Source organism: Leptonychotes weddellii, chromosome 5 (assembly GCF_054177405.1).
Source record: "Leptonychotes weddellii isolate Sample4059 chromosome 5, ASM5417740v2, whole genome shotgun sequence".
Lineage (NCBI taxonomy): Eukaryota > Metazoa > Chordata > Mammalia > Carnivora > Phocidae > Leptonychotes > Leptonychotes weddellii.
Genome location: NC_138373.1, coordinates 154,294,217 through 154,315,883, shown reverse-complemented (window position 1 = coordinate 154,315,883; position 21,667 = coordinate 154,294,217).

Sequence of the window (21,667 nt, the reverse complement as noted above, 5' to 3'; positions counted from 1 at the left end):
CTGGGAGCCTCTGTTGGCCTTCAGGCGGGTCTCAGAGGCAGAACAGCGTGCAGGGAGTTGAGGGCCAGGAGGGGAGTCTGGGGTCACCTTTAGAACTAAGTCACTGAAATGTCCCCACAAGACAGGGCTCAGAGGTACACTAGTGACAGACCACCAGGAAGGACTGGGGACTCAGAGTCACAAAGTCATGAAATCGTGTCCCAGGGGCCCAATACCCAACAGCTCTCGACAGGGACATGCTAGTTTTGGGACAGTTGCTGAGATTCCTGAATTTCTCTCAGACCAGAGAAACCTATGGCTAGCCCCAAAGTGTGATGGGGAAGCCTGCCTGGCAGGAGGTGGCCAGGGGACAGCCGTTTAGAGAGACATGTCCATAGGAACCTGGGGACTTTATCAGAGACCCAGAGGCCACCCAACTCCTAACTTCCCCTGTCAATGAGGCTCATTTAGGAAAAAGAGCAAGAGGCAAGGGGCTGTTGTGTGAGAACAAAGCCGCGTTTCAGGGCTCAGGCATTAGTGGTCCCTGGTGGTCCCTGGCAGTCCTGGGGCGGGCGCTGCGGCCTAGTCCCCGCCCGTCACACATCTCAACCCGAGTCTCTTCCCACCAAGCGGGCTTGGCCACAGGCCACCCAGGCACCGCCTGCCGAGTCCTCCAAGGCCCTGGCAGGTAGAAGACAAATTCAGGGACAAAGAGGGCTTCCCAGGGGTGGGGGGAGGGCACACCACCTTGTTCCATTCTTGTGCAAGGCTGGGCATTACCCAAGAGGCCTCACCCTGTGACTTGCCTTTCAGGAGCCAAGGGAGGGCCCAAGCCACCAGGGCATGGGGTCCAAGACTCCGGTGAGATTAGCCCCAACGAAAACAAACGCCACAGTCCCGAGGGGCTCCCTGGAGACTGGGCTGTCAGGCGGGGTCTCTTCCTGCCACAGCCACCTGCCCCGCCAGGCACAGCAGAGAGCCCAGCCCCAGCTATGCGGGCTGGGGAGGCTGGGCCACAGATCAGAGAAGCTTCTGGTGCCCGTGGGAACACTGCCCGGCCTCTCTGGGTGGAGAATCCTAAATTCCTTCAGGGTTGGGCGTCAGATGAATAGAGAAGCCAGGTTCCTGTTTGCGGAACCACAGGCCGTCGGGTGGGGGACTCAGGCTTGCTTCAGTGCTTTGTGCCGCAGGCCGAGACGCAAAGAGCAGGGCCTGGGGGCGGTGGGGGACACAGCCTGGCCCGCGGGTGTGCGCTGGCCGGGGCGGGGGGTGGGGGGAGGTGAGGGAGCGACAGGGAAGACTACATGGGAGTCCCTGCACAGTGGCGTGTCACCTGGTGAAACTCCTGGAAAACCGGCATTATCCACCAAAGCTCTGGGGAGGAAGATTGTGACAGAGGCCGAGGGTGGCCTCCCGGGCGGGATGAATGAGAATGGAGGCTGCCGGGGCGAATCCGACACTGGGAGACGACGGATGGGGGTGCGGGCCTCAGGAACAGCCGGAGGCAGGCGCTCCTGCGTGGGCGGCACTTTCACCCCGAGTTTTCGCCCCCCCCCAATTCCCTTCACCGCATGCTGGTTCCTGGAGCCGCAAGAGCCCGCGGCCAGCAGCTCCCGCACACGCCGCCCGGCACCGCCCTCTGCGCCCGCCACGCGGACTCCGGGCTGGCGCAGACTCCCCGCAAACGGCTCTGATTGGCTTTGCTCCATTCGGGACCCGCCCCCTGACCAATCAAGAGTAGCCTGAGGGCGGTGTCCTGTAAGAACCGGGCTCCCGGAGCGGGTGGCTCAGTCAGTTCGGCGTCTGACTTCGGCTCAGGTTGTGATCTTGGGGTCCTGGGATGGAGCCTGCATAGGGCTCTGCGCTCAGCGGGGAATCTGCTCCTCCCTCTCCCTCTGCCTCTTCCTTCCCCCCCACCCCCACCCCCCGTGCTCTCTTTCTCTCTCTGTCATATAAATAAATAAAATCTCAAAAAAAGAAGAAGGGGAAGAGGAAGTGGAAGAAGAGGAAGAAAGGAAGAAGAGGAAACAAGAATAAAGAAGAGGGAAGAGGAAGAAGAAAAGAAGAGGGAAGAAGAATAAAGAAAAAGAAGAGGGAAGAAGAAGAGGAAAAGGGCGCCTGTGTGGCTCAGGCGGTTAAGCCTCTGCCTTCCGCTAAGGTCCTGATCCCAGGGTCCTGGGATCGAGCCCCACATCGGGCTTCCTGCTCCGCGGGAAGCCTGCTTCTCCCTCTCCCACTCCCCCTGCTTGTGTTCCCTCTCCCGCTGTCTCTCTCTGTCAAATAAATAAATAAAATCTTGGGGCGCCTGGGTGGCTCAGTCATTAAGCATCTGCCTTCGGCTCAGGTCATGATCCCAGAGTCCTGGGATCGAGCCCCGCATTGGGCTCCCTGCTCTGCAGGAAGCCTGCTTCTCCCTCTAAAAAAAAAGGAAAATAAATAAATAAATAAATAAATAAATAATAAATAAATAAATAAAATCTTTAAAAAAAAGAAGAAGAAGAGGGAAGAAGGAGAAGAAGAGGGAAGAAAGAGAAGAAGAAGAAGGAGGAGGGGGAGGACTAGGGCTCTAATGGGAACCACACAGTTGGGTAAGGGTGCTCTGGGAAGAAGGGGGAGGGTCAGGGCAGCAGAGTGGCTGGTGCCCTCCAGAGGGAGGGGGCACATTGCCTGAGCATCTACGCAGTGCAGGAACTTTGAACTCCCATAAGATATTCTCACCCTCAAGTCACAGATGAAGGAACCAAGGTTTTCGGACAGAATGGGATGGGACAGCTAGTAAATGGCAGAGCCGGATCAGAGCCCCCGTCTCTGGGTGCCAAGGCCTGGCCAACCCCGATGCACCACTGCTTCATCCTCACAAACCCTTTTTTTGCAGAGCGCATGCCTTCTTGCAAGACTGTAAGGCCCCGAAGGCGGAGAGATCACGGTGGATCTCTTCTCCCATCCCCAGAGCTAGGCGTTTCTCCAAGTTGGGCAGATCCCTAGTTGTCTATCCAGGGGTCCTCCAGGGAATTCGCACTGGTAGAGAAAAGAGCAACAAACATTTTGACATAAATTCACCAATGATGGATGCAAGGTTGATAATGATGAGTCTCGGAAATCTCCCCGTGCTCTTAATAATCATTGTCCTAAAGGTTGCACGTGAGCCACAGGGACTGTCCTGGCCAGTTTACCTCAGCCGGATGCATTTGCATATTATTTGCCTGTTAGAGTTTACATGTGTTAAATTTGCATTTTCTTTATTACTATAGTATTGCATTATATCCCTCCAACTCAGAGCTGGAGTCCACAGCTCAAAGTGTCTCCCTCAGGCATAAATGTGGGGGTGCAATGAGACATATGAATTCTAGAACTCCTAATGAGTGAACATGAACACGGTAGCAGGAGAAGGATGCGAATGCAGGCAAAATTGATTAATTTTGATGCCAAAGGCAGAGGAGATGTCCAAACTATAGAGACCCCATGCAACGCCCCCTTCCTTCTAGCAAGAAAAGAGAAACCAATCTGAGAGGGTAGGAAAACTCTGGGGCTCAATTGTGACCCCACCCAAATTCAGAAGTTGAACTCCTAACCCCTGGTACCGCCGAGCGTGCTTGTATTTGGATAGAGGGTCTTCAGAGAGGCAATCGACTTAAACCAAGGTCGCTGGGGTGTGCCTAATCCAGAGGAGGTTAGGACACGGACACACCCAAAGGTCAAGGAGAAGACAGCCGTCAACAAGCCAAGGAGAGAGAAGGCCTCAGAAGAAGCCAACCTTGGTCTTGGACTTCTGGCCTCCAAAACTGGGGGAGCATAAATTTCTGTTGCTTCAGTGCCCAGCCCATGGTATTTTGTCACGGCGGTCCCAGGACACGAGTACACTGCCCAAGATGGGCTGCCAGAAATCACGTTCAGAAAGCATGACATGCTGCAGGCAGAATTCCTTAACCCAAAGACATGGTTGGAGGTCACAGAGTGTCAGCTACGCCCTGCGTGGAAAGGCAAGGAAGACCACAGGAGGGACTAGTAGACATTTTTGTCTTTTGGATGAAACCACTGGCGTCTCAGCTCTTGGCCTCTGACAGTTTGTGGATGAGTGCGAAGTGCTTGCTGGCTTCCGTGTGTCACCGAGAACCCAGGCTCCGGAGAAGAGATGGTGTGTGTGTGTGTGTGTGTGTGTGTGTGTGCGTGCGCGCGCATGTGTATTAACCACCCCCTTTGTTTCAACAACGGACAAGCCACATTGACCTCAGTCTTGAGGGAGCACCAAATACAATTGGAATGAGAGGTTGTGCACGAAGGTCTTTCCATTTTTCCGTTACTCACAGAGACCTGTGGGGGCTCCGCAGAGCCCTCCTTGCCTGGCTTTGGTGGGGAGGGAGATGGGGAAAGATAAGAAGCAAGCCAAATTGCAGCCAGCAACGATGTGTCTTTTTAGCATGCTGAAATGCCCCCCCTTGCAGGACGGGGTTTCCACATGCACGTGGAAGCCTTGCGCGGGAACTCTGGAAACACCGAATGTGATCCTTTTTTTTTTTCCTTCCTGACACTGTTAATTCCAGTAAAAGCCATTTCCCTGATTTCAAATGATTCACAAGCATGACATTTCTTAGAAGTATCTTGTTTTGCCTGAAGGTGTTCCGTGGCCAAATATCACGGTTTTCATGGAGACAAGCTGTGGGAACTTCTAGAAGATAGAAGGGTGGTGCAAACAGCTCAGTCGCTGACAGTTTCGCTCTTTCCCAACCCGCTCCAGGAAAACCAAAATAATAGTAATTTTAGCAAGCATTTAGCAAAGACGCCCTTCCTGCGTGTCACGCACGGTTTGAAGCACCTCATATTTCCACACTCATATAATCCGTGAATGAGTGTTGGAGGTAGGTACTTCCACCCAGATTCCCAGATGAGGCGAAGTTGTTTTCCAAATTATTGCTGTGACTCCTTTCAAGGAAGGTTTTGAACTGAAGAATTCCATGACTACGGACATAAGCATAGGATGAATTTTTACAAACGATGCCCTCTATGAGCAGCACCAGAAGCCCCCCTGAGATCCCCAACCCCGCCAGTCACCCTCCCCATGGGGTCTTCTCGAACCCCATCAGCATTGTCTGCTTTGCACTTTCTGTGTGCCTGGCTTTACTCACTCACTCTGACGTCGGCGAAATCTGTCCTTGCTGGTGCTGGGTCACTGTGACTTCCCAGTGTTGTCTGTGGTTCCAAGGTGTGAATACACCGCATTCTCTAGTAGTAGAGACCCATTCTCTCGTTGATAGACTTTTGGGTGCTTCTGATTTGGGGTTATTATGAATGAAGCTGCCATGAACTATGGTCCCAGATCTGGGGGGAACATGGGTGTAATTTCTGTTGCACGTACCCGGGGGTGGGACGCGCTAGGTCAACGGGCGTGTGTCTTTGGTGGATGTTGCCAAAATGTGTTCCAAAGAGGCCAATGCACACTCACGGGTGGTGCATGGGGGCTGTCTCTTCCCCGGAACTCTGCTGGTGGGTGTGCGGTGCTATGACCTACCCATGTGCTTTTAATTCTCACTTCCTTGCTGACTAACACATTTGTGCATCTCTGAGCTGTTTACTGGCCACATTCGGATCCCCTTCTGTGAGGTCATTGGTTCATCCCCGCCCACCCCCACCCCTGCTTCATCACATTGCTTTGTAGGACTTCCCTATAGATTTGGGATGCAGACCTTTGCCATACATTTCTGCTGCAGACGTCCTTTCTCACTCTGTGGGTGACCTTTTTCTCTCTCTTCTCGAACAGAATTTCTTAAATTTAACGCAGCCCAATTTATCAATCATTTCCTTTGCATGAATGCTTTTTGTGTCCTTTTAAAATGTCTTTGTATAACCCAAGATGAAGATACTCACTTAAGTTTTCTTCTAGAAGGTTAATCGTTTTACGTTTCTTGTTTGGTTCTCAATCCACTGGGAAGTAGTTTTTACATATGGTGTGGGGCATGGTGTTGAAATTCACTTATGTCCCTATGGCTATCCCACTGAGTCAACACCATTTATTTATTTATTATTATTTTTTCTTCTTCTGTGTTTTTTTTTTTACAGAGAGAGAGAGAGACAGCGAGAGCAAGAACACAAGCAGGGGGAGTGGGAGAGGGAGAAGCAGGCTTCCCGCCGAGCAGAGAGCCCGATGCGGGGCTCAATCCCAGGACCCCGGGATCATGACCTGAGCCGAAGGCAGACGCTTAACGACTGAGGCACCCAGGCGTCACGAGTCAATACCATTTATTAAAGGTGTGTGTTCCTGTCGCTATTATTAGTTTTTGAACTCTTACATTTTCTTACTCTTATCTCAACACTTGTGTCTTCTTAAAAATTTACTTAAAACTGAAGGTGCCCAGTGACAAGCAGGGGCTGGGCAGCTGGTACCACAGAGACCAGCCCCCTTCGCTGAGCCTGCTCTGTGTGGCTGGTACTGCCCGGGACCATACAGCCGCCTCCTGGGTAACAGCTTACCCTGCCCGCTGCCCGCTGCATCCCCATTCTGCAGGGGAGAAGACTGAGGCTCAGGAGCCAGGGGACGTGCCCAAGGCACACAGCTTGTGCCCAGCAGCTCCAAGGCGGTCGTGAAGGAGAATGGTGGTGATGAGCCTGAGCACCTGGGGTGAGGTTCCAGTTCTCAGAGCACTGTGCATCGAGAAAGGGGCTGGTGACCCAGGGCACTGGCCCTGGCTGGCCCTGGCTAAGAGAATGGGAGCTCAGAGCCCACAGCGGGAGGCAGAGCCAGCAGAACAGGGCACATACCCCCGGGGGTTGAAGCGGAGACATTCCTGGGGTTTCCTGGAGGAGGCGTGGACAGGGCTTGTGGGAGGAGTCTTCCTGGGACATGATCCCCCACACACGGAAGGCACGTCGGAAATGACAGGAGTCTGCCTCTTTGGTTTCTTCCTCTCACTTGGAAAAACCCCACCTCAGGCCAGGAAAGCCCAGCCATGGGTCACAGGGACATAATTGGTATTTAATCCATTCGGAGAGGGGCGGAGCAGCGAGGGAATCTGCCAGATCTGGAGCCAGATGCCCAGATAATTTGGTTAGGGCCAAAGCCGTGCAGACAGAGAGCCCGACGGGTCCTGGGAGGGCCGACGGAGGGAGGCTGTGGGCTGCAGAACCACAAGCCCTCGTGGCTGGCGGGGTGGCCCCGTCCACCCCCATGGTGCCTCCCTGGACAGGCCCCCAGGTAGCCAGCTCTGCACCCTGAGTCCGGGAGGAAAGGATGAGCATTCTTCCTAGTTTCTTCATGAGGAGGTGGAGGCTCTGAGCAGCCCGTAGTCTCCTGGAGGATGAAGAGCTGAGTGGTACTACGCTGCGGCATGCCCAAGGCGGGGAAGACGATGGGGTGGGTGGTGGGGAGTCCGCACCGGCCTCCAGCCCCTTGTCCTGTCTTCCTTCTCTGGCCTAGTGGGACCAGAGGGCCCTGGCATTTCTGCCCGTCTTCTTTCCCACTGCCCCCAGAAGGAGACCCAGGGACAGATTCAAGTCCAGGGAGTCGGCCTCTCAAAGCTGCCTGAGGGAGTATATGGGAGGCACCTGTCACCCCCCTCCCACGTATGTCCATGACTCAGGGGACAACTTCAAGTCCTCCCTTGGTTCCGGAATGATTGATGCACCCTTGGCTGTGCTGTCCTTTGTCCTGCTTTTCTGAGGAACAATGTTTTAAGTTGATTACGGGACATTCCTATCTCCTGATTGTTTTGTTTTGTTTCGAATAGAAGGTCAAAGCAGCTTGGACTGAGGCAGTCAGGGAGAAAGTCGGACACGCCCCAGGGGCCGCTTCATCCTGCCCTTTGGTGGGAGCAATAGCCCTGCTGAGGCCTCCCATGGACACTGATGGGGCCCCCAGACAGCAGGAATGGGGCAGTTGGTAGGTGTGGCTGGCAGGCCCCCCACTCTCCACTCACTCTGGCCTTGCCCTTTGTTTTGGGGGTTGGGGGGCTCTACTTCATGGGAGGAATTTCTTTTTTTAAAGATTTTATTTATTTATTTGAGAGAGAGAATGAGATAGAGAGAGAGAGCATGAGGGGGGAGGGTCAGAGGGATAAGCAGACTCCCTGCCGAGCAGGGAGCCCGATGCGGCACTCGATCCCGGGACTCCAGGATCATGACCTGAGCCGAAGGCAGTCGCTTAACCAACTGAGCCACCCAGGCGCCCCCATGGGAGGAATTTCTTAAAGTAAAATGTTGGCCATTGGGGGGTTGGCCTCGCTCCTTCCTGCTGGGTCTGGGCCCAGTTGCACAAACCCAGAAGAGCCTGGCCCTTGGCTTTCTCACTAAGCCCTGGGGTCCTGGGGACCCTCACTGGCTGCAGCCTGGGTCTCTGTCTGTCATCTGCAAAACAGAGACCGCTATTCAGTCCCGCCTTCAAGGCTGCGGCAAGAGGCAAAGCAAGCTGGCTGTCAGGCTCCCTCCCCGTGTGTGCTCATGGTTTCCCCTCCTGGAGACTCTCTGTTTGATGAACAGATGCCCAGAAGGCCTTGGAGCCAAGCCAGCCTCCTGTGGATGCTCTGTGGCCAAGAGCCATAGATGAATGGCAGGAACTCCGGCCGGGGGGAGAGCAGAACTCACGAGATCACAGTTCACAGGGATGATGCACTGGTTCTCTGGGCGCCAGGCTGAGGCCATCAGTCCCCGGCCGGCTGCGGGCTTTCCCCCGCCGGCCCACCAGAGGCCCGGCTGGGTCTGTGTCCAGCCCTCGGCAGAGGCAGCCGGGCACCTGGAGAGACCCCCCAGCATGACAGGACATGCTGGGGACACTGTTGTCCCAAAGAGAGAGGACGGGCTGGGTGGTGCACGGGCAGGAACGGGGGTCCCCAGGACGCTCATTGCTCTCGGCCTCATACCAGCCTCCACTTGGGGCACCCCAAGACCACGACTGTGCGGACATGCGCTATCCCCCGACACAGCTCCTGAGCTTCACGAGGAGCTCCCACTCAATCCTGAGAGCAGCCCTAGGAGGCACCCAGTAAGGAACCAGGGGAACAATATGAGCTTTGCCAGGTACCCCGTTCCTAGCCCAAGCCAGCAGCTTCCCGCACACTCAGAACATGCTGTGGGGCAGCCACCGAGCTGCTTTCTGCTTCGAGAGGTGAAGTGATAGCCGAGGTCAGCAGAGGAGGGTGGGGCCCCTTGGGAAGAACCAGCGAACATTCCTCTCTCTGCGCCCCACCCCAGCTGACCTGAGACCTGCAGGCTGGAAGGAGCCACTTTATTTATTTATTTTTTTAAAAAATATTTTACTTATTTATTTGACAGAGAGAGAGAGAGACACAGCGAGAGAGGGAACACAAGCAGGGGGAGTGGGAGAGGGAGAAGCAGGCTTCCTGCTGAGCAGGGAGCCTGATGCGGGGCTTGCTTGACGTGGGGCTCGATCCCAAAGGCAGACACTTAATGACTAAGCCACCCAGGCGCCCCTGGAAGGAGGCACTTTAAACTCCATGGGAAGACTCAGGGTCAGAGTCAGCGCTCCCCACCCCTCCCCCCTCCCCCCCACCAAAGAATTCAATTGTCTGGGGCGGTTGGCACCCCACAGCTGCCCTGGCTTGTTCTCCCCACAGCCTTTCCAACAGGCAGGGCAAGGAGCCAAATTCCATCTTCAAGAGGAGAAAGCTCAGGTCCAGAGAGGGCAATGGGCTTGGCCAGGACCACACAGCGTCAGCGACAGGACTTGGACCCAAGCCTCCTGAGGTTGAGGACAGAGTGGGCCCAGCCAGGCCGGGGACTGGGCACTGATGCAGGGGTCCCCCTCCCTGGTCCAGGGCACTGTAAGAGCCAGCCACTGGGCCCACGAGGCTGGGGAGGGTGTGTGGGCAGCTCTCAGGGTAGCCCCAGAGTGGTCCCTGCAAGTCCCTGCCCCTGCGTGCTGCCAGTCTCTGAAGCCAGGGGAGCTGGCTGTGACCGAGGGAGCTGCATGGGGGTGCAGGGGCCACGGAAGCCCAGAGCAGGGGTCCGACCTTCACAGCTTTGTGAAAACACATCTAGGTTTAGATTATTTTTAGTTACTCTGCTCAGTATATGTTGTGAATCCTCTATTTGTAGATTCATGACTTGCACCATTTCTGGAAAATTCTCAGCCATAATCTCCTCATTTGCCACCTGTCCTCTGAGCTTGCCTTCTGGGACTCCTTCTTATTCTATGCGGTGTTCCTTAGCCTCCTTCACACGTTGATCTTCTTGCCTCTCTGAGCTGCCCAATGAATGGTGTTTCTTCATCCCTGTCTCCCAGCTGGTTCTTCATCCCGTCCCAGCGGTTGATGAAGCCCCTTTCTGCTGAGAATTTAATTTTTAAGATTGTTTTTAATATCTTCATGTTCCATTTGGTTTAATTTTAAATCACCCTGACCACTGCTGATGGTCTCTTGTCCCTGATCACTATTTAATTTCATCTTTTATATTTTTAAATATTTGGAACTTGGTTGTTTTATGTTCTGTATCTGATGTCCGCTCTCTGTAGTCCTCGGTGGGGGCAGGGAGTTATGTCTATATTTCCAGCATGTTTTACTTCAGCTGACTCTCATTCATAATGGCTTATTGCCATGTGCACGTGTGTGTGTGTTTTGTAAACTCATATGTTGTTTAACTTAACCTGGAAACTCAGAGGGCCCAAACCAGGGATGCCTTCCCCCTATGAGGCTTTGCACTTGCTTCTGCCAGGAGCCAGGATCCTGGGTCATTACTAACCTGGGACTGTTAGGAGTTAGTTGGACAGTTAAGTGGTCAGGGTCAGGGTCCTCAACAAGAAAAGATGGAATCAGGACAGCTAAGATAAAACAGCGCTGACATCCTGTTCTGCAGCTTAGACAGGACCCACACTGACATTCTGCTTTGCAGCCTTTGCAGAAATGACTTCTGCAAAACATCCTAAAATAAAATAATTAACCACAAGGCCTTTGTCAATATCACAGGCAAGGGGCAGTTAGGACCTAAGTCCCCAGATGTCGGCCACAAAAGACCATCAGCGCATAGACATGAACCTAATAGGTAGACAGATACGTGACCAAAGCCCTGATTGGCACGACTCAGCACAGCCTGGTTGCTTAAGATAGCTTTGCAAAAGAGCTCATAAAATCCCCTAAACTTAGAAACTCTGGGGGCAACCATCTTGGGCCCCCCTCCCTCTCCAGGAGTTTTATACTATTGCTCAATGAACTTTGCCTTGCTGCCCACCACTCTTCATCCAGTCTACCTCTTCATTCTTCGAAGAGGCGTTGACCAACGACCGCGGGCACTAAAGGCAGAGAAGTCCTGCAACAGGACCCCGGTGCCTTTCGAGGATCCTAGCTTCCTGTGGGGGGAACGGGTTTCCTTGCCCCTTGCACGCCACGTGGCCCAAGGCTGCTTCTCCAGGGTGTTCTCAGGTCCCCTGCACTCTCACTCTCCACCGCACTCCTGCTCTGTGGCTGGTTCCGGCCTTGGCTCTTCTCCTGATTTGAGAATTCCAACTGGCAGGTGCTTCCCACACACTCCTTGCTCTTTCCCACCTCTGGGCTTTTGCTCAGGCTGTTCTTTCTGCCTGGAACACATTTTCTTTTTTTTTTTTTAAAGATTTTATTTATTTATTTGAAAGAGAGAGAGCGAACTTGCAGGGGAGGAGCAGAGGGAGAAGGACAAGCAGACTCCATGCTCTGTGCGGAGCCCGATGCAGAACTCGATCCCACGACCCTGAGATCATGACCTGAGCTGAAATCAAGAGTCTGACGCTTAACCGACTAAGCCACCCAGGCACCCCCTGGAACACATTTTCCAGCTGCTTTTCCTCTTCTTTCTCATCAGAAAGCTTTCCCCAACATGCCTTGCTGGGACAGACACCTCCTCTGGTCTTCTGTGGCCCCCTGGACACGCCCCCCCACCCCTGTCCACTGATTTGCCTGTGCCCCTCCCTAAACAGTGAGCCTCAGGCAGCGCAGAGCCCACTTGGAGGGTGCTCAGCGAGGGTTTGCTGAATGAGTGCATGAGTTGGCCTATGGTAGTACCCCGAGCTGCTGCTGACTGAATGCCTGCGTGTTCGGTCACACTGAGGGAGCCCCGAAGTCCGTAGTCAATGCCCGGGAGGGGTGGGGGTGGGGGCGTGTCACAGCCCACATGGTGGGAGGCCTGGCTCCGTCCAGTAGTAGGTGCTCCTGCTTGGAACTCATGCACTCCCATCAGGTGACCATGCCCTGGGAGCATGGCTCCCACATGTGTCCATCCCAGGAGGCCTGAGGCCCAAGCTAAGGCTTCACGCCCCCCTTCCCTCTGATCTCTGGGGACCAGAGGAGGCACCTGGGGATCTTCAGCATCTGGCCCAAACAGCAAAAGGCCTCAGCCTGCTCATACCTGGGGACAGACTAGGGGCCAGAGTAAGTCTCTGGGGCTCCCTCCTCCAGAGCCTACCGTCTGACCCTTTCCCTCACTCACTCTTCTGTCACACTCTCCGGTCCTCTGTGCCTCTCCTGGCTTCCCTGTGCTCTCCAGACCGGGCCAGCCCACCCACCCTCCCGCCCCGGCCTCCGGGGATACTCCCAGGCCCCAGCCTGCTAGGCCTGAGGGATGAGCACGGATGCAAGTGCTGTCCTCTTGGTTCAGCTGAGACCAGCTGGAATCTCCCCCAAAACAAATTTCCTAGGATACTGGGGGCAAACAAAGGCCAAACAACGGAAAGAACAGCCAGGGCGTCCCCAGGGCTGAGCCTGAGCCCGGCTCCAAATGCCTGGCCCCCTCCCACCAGCAGGGGCCTCCTGCCCAGGCTCCAGGGAGTATCTCAGTTGGGGCCCCAGAGGCCCTCTCTGTTCCCCTGGGGATCCTGGCAGGGGAGGTGAGGAGAGTAGGGTCAGCAGGGCAGGGGTGAAACCCCCCGGAAGAATAAAGTGTCCTCTGAGAGGTCAGCAGGGAGGCCCAGGACAGAGGGCACTCTGACCCCCACCCAGTCTGAGGGTCCCCCTGCCTCAGACCCTCACAGTTGTTCAATCTCCTGCCACACTCCTAGGCCTGCGGGGCCCTCCCAAGGGGAGAGGGTGATCCGAGCAGCCCCCGAGAGTGTCCAGACCATGGGTGCGCTGGCCTGGAGGTGCAAACGGCCTCAGGGCCCCCCGAAGCACCCCGGGCCTGCGGGAACCTCTGGCCGCACCGCAGCGGAAGGCCAGTCAGAGCCCAGACCCGGGGCTTGGCACAGTGGAGCTGCGGACAAGATGTCAATGTTCTCCAGGGGCCGAGAAGGTCACAGGTGGAACCCAGAAGCCTTGGGCAGGGTCTTTCTGACTACACAGAAGAAGCTGGACCTCAGGGGAGATTATGGCACCTGGTGAGAGAAAAGCCCCGGGAGCTCTCTTTTCTCCTGCCTATGGGGCATTTGAGGCCCCACGCTTGGGGTGTTTCTGCCTCCCCGGCGATTTGGTTTCGAAGGCGTTCAGAACATGCCACCCCCAGCCATGGCCTAGCGATTCTGCTGAGCTGCGGGGGCAGCCAGGGCGCAGGGGTGCGGGAGACCTGGCTCCGGGGCCCCAGATCAGGTGCGGCGGATGCCGGGAAGACAGCGCACTGACACCTCAAACACTGTCCCCCGAGAACTGAAAAGTCGTCCAGGTTCATATAGGGCAAATGTGGGACAAAGGTCGGTGGGCACGTGCGGGTGGGCCGTCCGGGTCAGGTCGGTCATTGTCATGGGCTCAGTCACCTGGGGGCCTTGCTGGCTCCGGGGGGAGGGGGGAAGCCCTATGGCTTGAGGGGGTGGTTTCCGTCCTGTCACCGGCTGTTTTGCCCGCCGGTCTTCTGCCTGAGTTAAGAGATACTCTGGAAAGAAGAACTTCATCAATTAGAAAGTTCAAGGTCAGAATGGCGGCAGCTGAAGAGATCACTCTTTCAAAGGCCCTCGAGAAGCAGGGACACAGCAAGGGCTCTCTGCCCTCCCCCTTTCTACCTAAAAGCCGGTCATCACATTTCCCGAGGGAAAGGTGCCCTCCTTGCACCAAGAAGAGAACATTCTTATCACCAGAGCCCAGGGGTAGATGCCAAATCGGGTGTGTACAAACAAACCTGCTAAAACAAGCCTCCAGTTTCTCTGGAAGCTTGCTGGTCACTGCCCCACAATCTACTGGCCCAGCCAAGCCCCTTGGTCTGGTCACATCCCTACAAGGTGTCGTTCTTTGTTTTGGAAAGCATATAAGCTTTGGGGCCTAAGGGCCTCTTAGATCCTTCTTTTGTCTTCTGAAGACTCCTGTGTACACCTAGAAACATTGTAGAAACTGCACGCTTCTCTCCTGCTAATCTGTCTCTTGTCGGCTAAATCTCAGGCCAGCCGCAGAACCTGAGGGGAGCAGGAAGTTTTCCCTCCCCTGCCGTTTGGAATCTCCCATAGATGCTACCAGCCAATGAATCCCATTTGTGTCTAAGTGAATGAGATGGGTTGCTGACTCAAGGCCTCCCAACCCTAAAACAAAACGAGCGAAAACAAAAGCCTTGCTGGGACTACATCAGAATAAAAACTTCTGCCCACTGAAGGAATCAATCAACAAAACTAAGGGCAACCTATTGGATGGGAGAAGATATTTGCAGATGACATATCTGATAAAGGGTTAGTATGCACAGTATATAAAGAACTGATACAACTCAACATCCAAAACGCAAATAATCCAATTTAAAATGGGCAGAAGGTATGAAGAGACATTTCTCCAAAGAACACATCCAGATGGCCAACAGACACATGAGAAGATGCTCCACATCACTCATCATTGGGAAATACAAATCAAAACTACAATGAGGGCGCCTGGGTGGCTCAGTCGTTAAGCGTCTGCCTTCGGCTCAGGTCATGATCCCAGGGTCCTGGGATCGAGCCCCACATCGGGCTCCCTGCTCAGCTGGAAGCCTGCTTCTCCTCCCACTCCCCCTGCTTGTGTTCCCTCTCTCACTGTGTCTCTCTCTGTCAAATGAATAAATAAAATCTTAAAAAAAAAAAAAAACTACGATGAGATATCACCTCACACCTGTCACAATGGCTAAAATAAAAAACACAAGAAACAAGAGGTCGGCGAGGATATAGAGAAAAAGGAACCCTCGTGCAATGCAAACTGGGGCAGCCACTGTGGAAAACAGTATGGAGTTTCCTTTAAAAATTAAAAATAGAACTACCCTACGACCCAGGAATTGCACTACTGGGTATTTACCCAAAGAATACAAAAACACCAATTCACCCCCCACCCCATGTTTACTGCAGCATTATTTACAATAGCCAAGATATGGAAGCAGCTCAAGTGTCCATTGATAGATGAAGGGATAAAGAAGACGTGGTGTATATACAGAATGGAATATCACTCAGCCATAAAAAAGAATTAACTCTTGCCATTTGCAGCAACATGGATGGAGCTAGAGAGTATTTTGCTGAGTGAAATAAGCCAGTCAGAGAAAGACAAATACCATATAATTTCATTTATATGTGGAATTTAAGAAACAAAACAAATGAGCAAAGGGAAAAAGAGAGAGAGAGAGAGACAAACCCAGAAACAGACTCTTAGCTATAGAGAACACACTGCTGGTCACCAGAGGGCAGGTTGGGGAGGGGGGAAATGGGTGATGGGGATGAAGAGTACACTTATCATGATGAGCACTGCATAATGTATAGAATTGTTGAATCGCTAAAAAAAGAAAAACTAAAACAAAAGCCTTCCTCCTTGCCCTCTGGCTCCTGACTACCCCTTGCCTCCCTTCTGCATTCGAACTTCCCACGAGAGGGGTGTATACTTGCCGTCTCCCCCTCGTCCCTCTGGCCTCTCCTCCCCGAGTCCCACATCGCGGGACCGTCCTCCCGGCCCCCTGCAGGGCCTGGTGCTGCAACACTCTCCCTCCCTAAGGCCTCTCCCCGGGCCCCGCGCCAGTCACCCGAGGGCATTCTGCCCCCTGCTCTGGGCCACACACATTCTGCGACTCTTTTTTTTTTTTTTTTAATTTTTTTTTAAAGATTTTATTTCTTTGACAGAGAGAACACAAGCAGAGGGAGACAGGGAGAAGCAGGCTCCCTGCTGAGCAAGGAGCCTGATGTGGGACTCGATCCCAGGACCCTGGGATCATGACCCAGGCCGAAGGCAGCCGCTTAACTGACTGAGCCACCCAGGCGTCCCACATTCTGCGACTCTTGCTGGGCTCTGGGGCTCTTCCTGGGCCTTTCATTTCTTCTGGTCACTATCACCACTCCCGGGACAATCACAGCCATCAAATCCCTGTCACCAGCCCAGCTGGCTCTGCTGACCTCCCGTTCACAGGTGCCCCACGGACGTCCCTCAGAGGAGTCACACCTCAGACGCGACATGTCAGAACTGAACTCACGGTCCTTCCGGGAGCAGCCCCTCCTGCGTCTGTGTCCTTATGGGCTGTCCCCTCTGCCAGGCACTCCCTCGCCACACAGAGCTGCTATGGACGAAAGGCCTTTCATGCTGCAGGACTCAGCTCTAGAGCAGAGATGGTCAGTGTCCCCTGGAGGTGATGACATCGGTCATCTCTGGTGATGCCTCCCTCTAGGCTAGAAGAGCCAGGTGCCAGGAGGGGGGCTGCCGGGAGCCCTGCAGGCCAGTGTCTTCATCTGGACAAGGGGGACCATAACCTCCAACTCACCTGCTTCCCCGGGCTGACCTGAAGGCTGCCGTTTCAAGTGGGGAGTGTGGTTAGGGTTCTCTTTCTTAGACACGAGCAAGGGGCTTGAAATTAAACCACTTATAGGGAGAAAGGCACTTTGAGCTGACTTTTGGGGGGAACCTCACTTCATTCATTCATTCATTCATTCATTCAACATTGCTGGGCTTGAATCAAACCCAGGCCCTCCCTCCAGAAGTCCTTGGGCAGTGGGGCTGAGAGAGGAGAAAGCCGACCGTGTCTCTGCTGTGTCACCAGGGCCCGGATGGGGGCAGGGAGAGGTGAGGCAGGGCAGAGAGCCAAGCTGCTGGGCCCCCAGAAGGATGTGGAGGCTGACCCGCTGCTGTCCCCATGTTGGGAGGAGAGCTGGAACACAAACCCAATTTCCTCTAAGACCTGCCAAGGCTGGCTGGGCGCCTCCCCAGAACAGTCCGCAACTGCCATTCATCTCCCGGGGCCAGGAGCCTGCAGGACCTTGTGGGATTTTGTTTCTCAGAGTGGGGCTCCTGGACCAGCAGCAGCCCCTGGGAACTGGTGAGAATGCAGATTCTCAGGCCCCGCCCCAGACCTACTGCCTCCGAAACTCCAGCGGGGGAGGCCCAGCCATCTGTGTTTTAACAAGCCCACCGGAGGGTTCTGGTGCACTCCCCTAGTTCGAAAGCCACTGTCCTCGAGTGCAGAGGACCACCCAGGGGGATAGGAGCAGATGCACAGCATGTACGTGCTGGGGGTTCTGACCGTGTGAGCTCGGACAGTAGCTCCGACAATGCACGGGGTGTTATCAGCGTTGCCCTCCGAGGCTCGACAGGGTCACATGGTTAGCCCGCGGCAGAATCAGCCCTCAAATCAGGTGGCTGTGACCAGGAAGCCTGGCCTTAGACCAAGCCTCAACCATCAGACCGAACTGTGCAGGAACCAGCAGGCACACAGCCCCGGCCGGGCTGCAAACGGCCTTCTCGTGCCTGCTTCTTCTGTTCTGTCTCCTCCAAGTGCTCCGGCCAGGAGGGCAGCTCTCCTAGGTGGGTCAACCAATGATTCACAGCGCTGATGAGCGACCTAGAAAGCGGGGGGAGGGCAGACAGACTTGGGGCCACATTCCATGCCTGGTGCACTGAACTTGGGTGGGTCAGGTGACCTCTCCGGGATTCAGTTTCTTCATCTGTAAATCAGGATGGTAATCACTCCCACAGAAGCTGGCGGGGAGATGGAGATCATATAGGAAATAACCACTTCTGGGGCGCCTGGGTGCCTCAGTCGGTTAAGCACCTGCCTTCGGCTCAGGTCATGATCCCAAGATCCTGGGATCGAGTCCTGCATTGGGTTCCCTGCTCAGTGGGGAGTCTGCTTCTCCCTTTGTCTCTTTCCCCTCCCCCCCCCGCTCATTTTCTCTTTCTCAAAAATAAATAAATAAAATCTTTTTTTTTTAAAGATTTTATTTATTTATTTGAGAGAGAGAGAATGAGAGAGAGGGAGCACATGAGAGGGGGGAGGGTCAGAGGGAGAAGCAGACTCCCTGCCGAGCAGGGAGCCCAATGTGGACTCGATCCTGGGACTCCAGGATCATGACCTGAGCCAAAGGCAGTCGCTTAAACAACTGAGCCACCCAGGCGCCCCAGTAAATAAAATCTTAAAAAACAAAAAAAGAAAGAACCATTTCCACTTTCTTCCGAAGTTCAACAAAAGTGACACAAAAGCCATAGCTCCTGAGGGACAGAACTCCCAGGAAAGAAGGGGGTGGTGACACTTGGGAAGCCGAAAGGCAGAGAATGAGACTAACTCCTCTAACAGACCCCCAAAAAGAGGAACGCCAAGCTGATGTGGGCCAAGTCCAGGGGCTGCAGAATCCCGCTAGACTCGGCTCAGAAAACAGGGGTGCTTGAAAAGGGGGTAGATGCGGATTTCTGCTTCTAGCTCTGTTGGAGAAGTCTGCAACAGACTGATGATGCCGCCGAGATCTGGGATCTGGGAAAGCCAGGCACAGTGCACAGCCAGCCCCAACCACAACACTGAAAACATTCTGAAGGCATTCAAAGCTACCAAAGGAACCACAGCTGAGGGGATCCAATTCTGGAGAAGGGAAACGACCTTCTAGAGCAGATGTTCCCTCTGGCCATCTGTTCACTTGGGAGTGGGGCAGGAAGCTGGGTAAACGGCCTGGGCAGAGGGCTGCAGAGAAGTCAGCTTTTGACCATCTTGTGAACCTTGACAGCAAAATTTAGAGCCTCGAGAGCCAGGATCCCAGAGAGAAGGGAAGGGCAGAGAATGGAGCCCCACGTCCTCCCTGTTTCCCCCAGAGAGCTATAGATTTCTGAAGGCGTACAGGACAGTAGGTGAAGAAGGCAAGCAGAAGCCTCTGACCATCAGAGCGGAGGTGGGGTGGGTGCGGGGAGGGAAGCCGGGTCTCCACACTGGGGAACGGAGGAGCTCAGCCCTTTGCCAGAGCAAGGACACTTGCCACTCCTGCCCCACAGGAGCTGGCCTAGGATCCTGGGCCGTTCTCATTCCTTTCCTCTCTGAACGACGGTTTTCCGTTGCAGTGATCTTGTTCACTTCATACTCTCATGCCCCGGAAGTTCTGAAGTCAGATGCTTGTCTCTTAGCCTTCGGACTAATTACTCCCATGACAGGTGGAGTAGAAAAATAAGAAATAAAAATAATGAATAACCATTTGGAAGACAGAAATGACATAACCAAGAAGGCGATTTTAATAGAGATTATTGAGGGGTCCCTGGCTGGCTCAGTCAGAGGAGTACATGACTCTTGGTCTCGGGCTGTTGAGTTCACACCCCACATTGGGTGTAGAGATTACTTAACTAAATAAATAAACTTATTGAATTCTATACTCTGAAAACAGAACACACCTTTCTTGCAGTCACCAGTGGGACATTCGCAAAAATCGACTATACATACTAGCAGATGACAAAGGAAGACTTGACAAATGCCCTCAAGGATATGTAGGACAGATGATATTTCTCTGAGCGTGATGTGGAAAGACGCAATAATACAGTTATTAGTCTGCTAGGGCCACCATACAAAGCACCACAGACTGGGGGGGCTTAACCAACAGAAATTTATTTTCTCACAATCCTGGAGGCCAGAAGTCCAAGATCAAGGTGTTGGCAGGATTGGTTTCTTCTGAGGCCTCTCTCCTTGGCTTGTGGATGGTCATTCTCTCCCTGTGTCCCCACATGATCATCCCTCTATGTCTGTCTTAATCTCTTTATACAAGGACACCAGTCTTGTTGGATTAGGGCCCACCCACATGACCTCTTTTATCTTACTCACCTCGATAAAGGGCCTGCCTCCAAATACAGTCACATTCTGAGCTACTGGGGGTTAAGACCTCAACACATGAATTTTGCGGGGGGACACAATTCAGCCTGTACCGTAAAATAAACAACCCTGCCTCCTGGCAAAGGTCCTACATCCAGAAATTCTAAAGCCTCTTAAACAACACTTGGGGGGAAAAGGAAATCAAAATCCAAACTGCAGTCAATCAGAGAAAGACAATTATCATATGAGCTCATTCATGTGTGGAATTTAAGAAACAAAACAGGATCATGGGGGAAGGGAGGGGAAAATAAAACAAGACAAAGTCAGAGAGGGAGACGAACTGTAAGAGACTCTTAATCACAGGAAACAAACCGAGGGCTGCTGGAGGGGAGGGGGTAACTGGGTGATGGACGTTGAGGAGGGCACGTGATATTATATAAGCACTGGGTGTTATATAAGACTGATGAGTCACTGAACTCTACCTCTGAAACATAATAAACTATATGTTATTAACTGAATTTAAATTAAAAAAAATCCAAACTGCAGAACATTTAGAAAAGACCAATAAAAGCACATGTCAGAACCTTTGGGATAAGGGGTAAAGCAGGATTCTCTCTATTTTAAAGGACAAGAACCTATTTGCATTAACAAACAAGAGAGAAAGAATGAAAATTTAATCACGGCACAGAGAGGTTATGGAACATGCCCAAGAACATGGATATTTAAATTGCAGCACCGTTGGGGCACCTGGGTGGCTCAGTTGGTTAAGCGATTGCCTTCGGCTCAGGTCATGATCCTGAAGTCCCTGGATCGAGTCCCGCATCGGGCTCCCTGTCGGCAGGGAGTCTGCTTCTCCCTCTGACCCTCCCCCCTCTCATGTGCTTGCTCTCTCTCATTCTCTCTCTCTCAAATAAATAAAATCTTAAAAAAAAAAAAAAAAAAAATAAATAAATAAATTGCAGCACCGTTTGTAACAGCCACCGCATTCCTGCACACACACACACAAAGGATTAAAAAAGCGTGCAGCAACAGGCGACCACCTAAATAACCATAAAATAGTTAAGCCAGGAGACACCAAACAGCAACATATAGGAACAAACAGGCAGCCACCTTGCCCAGTTCCAGGGGAGAAATAAAATCATGAATTAGCTTTTTTTCCTATGCATCTAGAAAGGTATCAGCTGCGTCCCATCACTGGGACAATCGAGAAACGAGGCCTCCAAATCATTTCCCGTAGATCTCTCAGTGAACCTGGTGGAGAGAGATTTTGCTGGTTGTTTTGCCATGAAAAACCTCCAAGGTATATTGTTAAGGGAACAAGCAAGATACACAGCATCCAAACCACTACAGAGCACGTGTGTGTGTTTTGAGGAGAGATATGCTTGTATATACAAAGAATATCTCGAGAAGAGCACAGAGAATCAGCTAACAGCAGTTCCCTCTGCAGAGGGAAATTAGGTAACTGAGGATTGGGGTGAGAAGGAGGCTCACTTCTCCCCCCTACACCCTTTTTTGTAGTTTGGACCATATGCAAATATTACCTACCCTGATAAATTTTGGTCTGTTTTTTTTTAAAGATTGATTGGTTGATTTGGGAGAGAGAGAGCACGAGGGGAGGGAAGGGCAGAGGGAGAGAATCCTGAAGCAGACTCTCCACGGAACGTGGAGCCCAGCACGGGGCTTGATCCCATGACCCATGAGATCATGACCAGAGCCAAAACCAAGAGTCGGACACTCAACTGACTGAGCCACCCAGACGCCCCTGGTTTTGTTTTTTATAGGACTTTTTTTTTAAGATTAAAAAACGTTTTTTTTA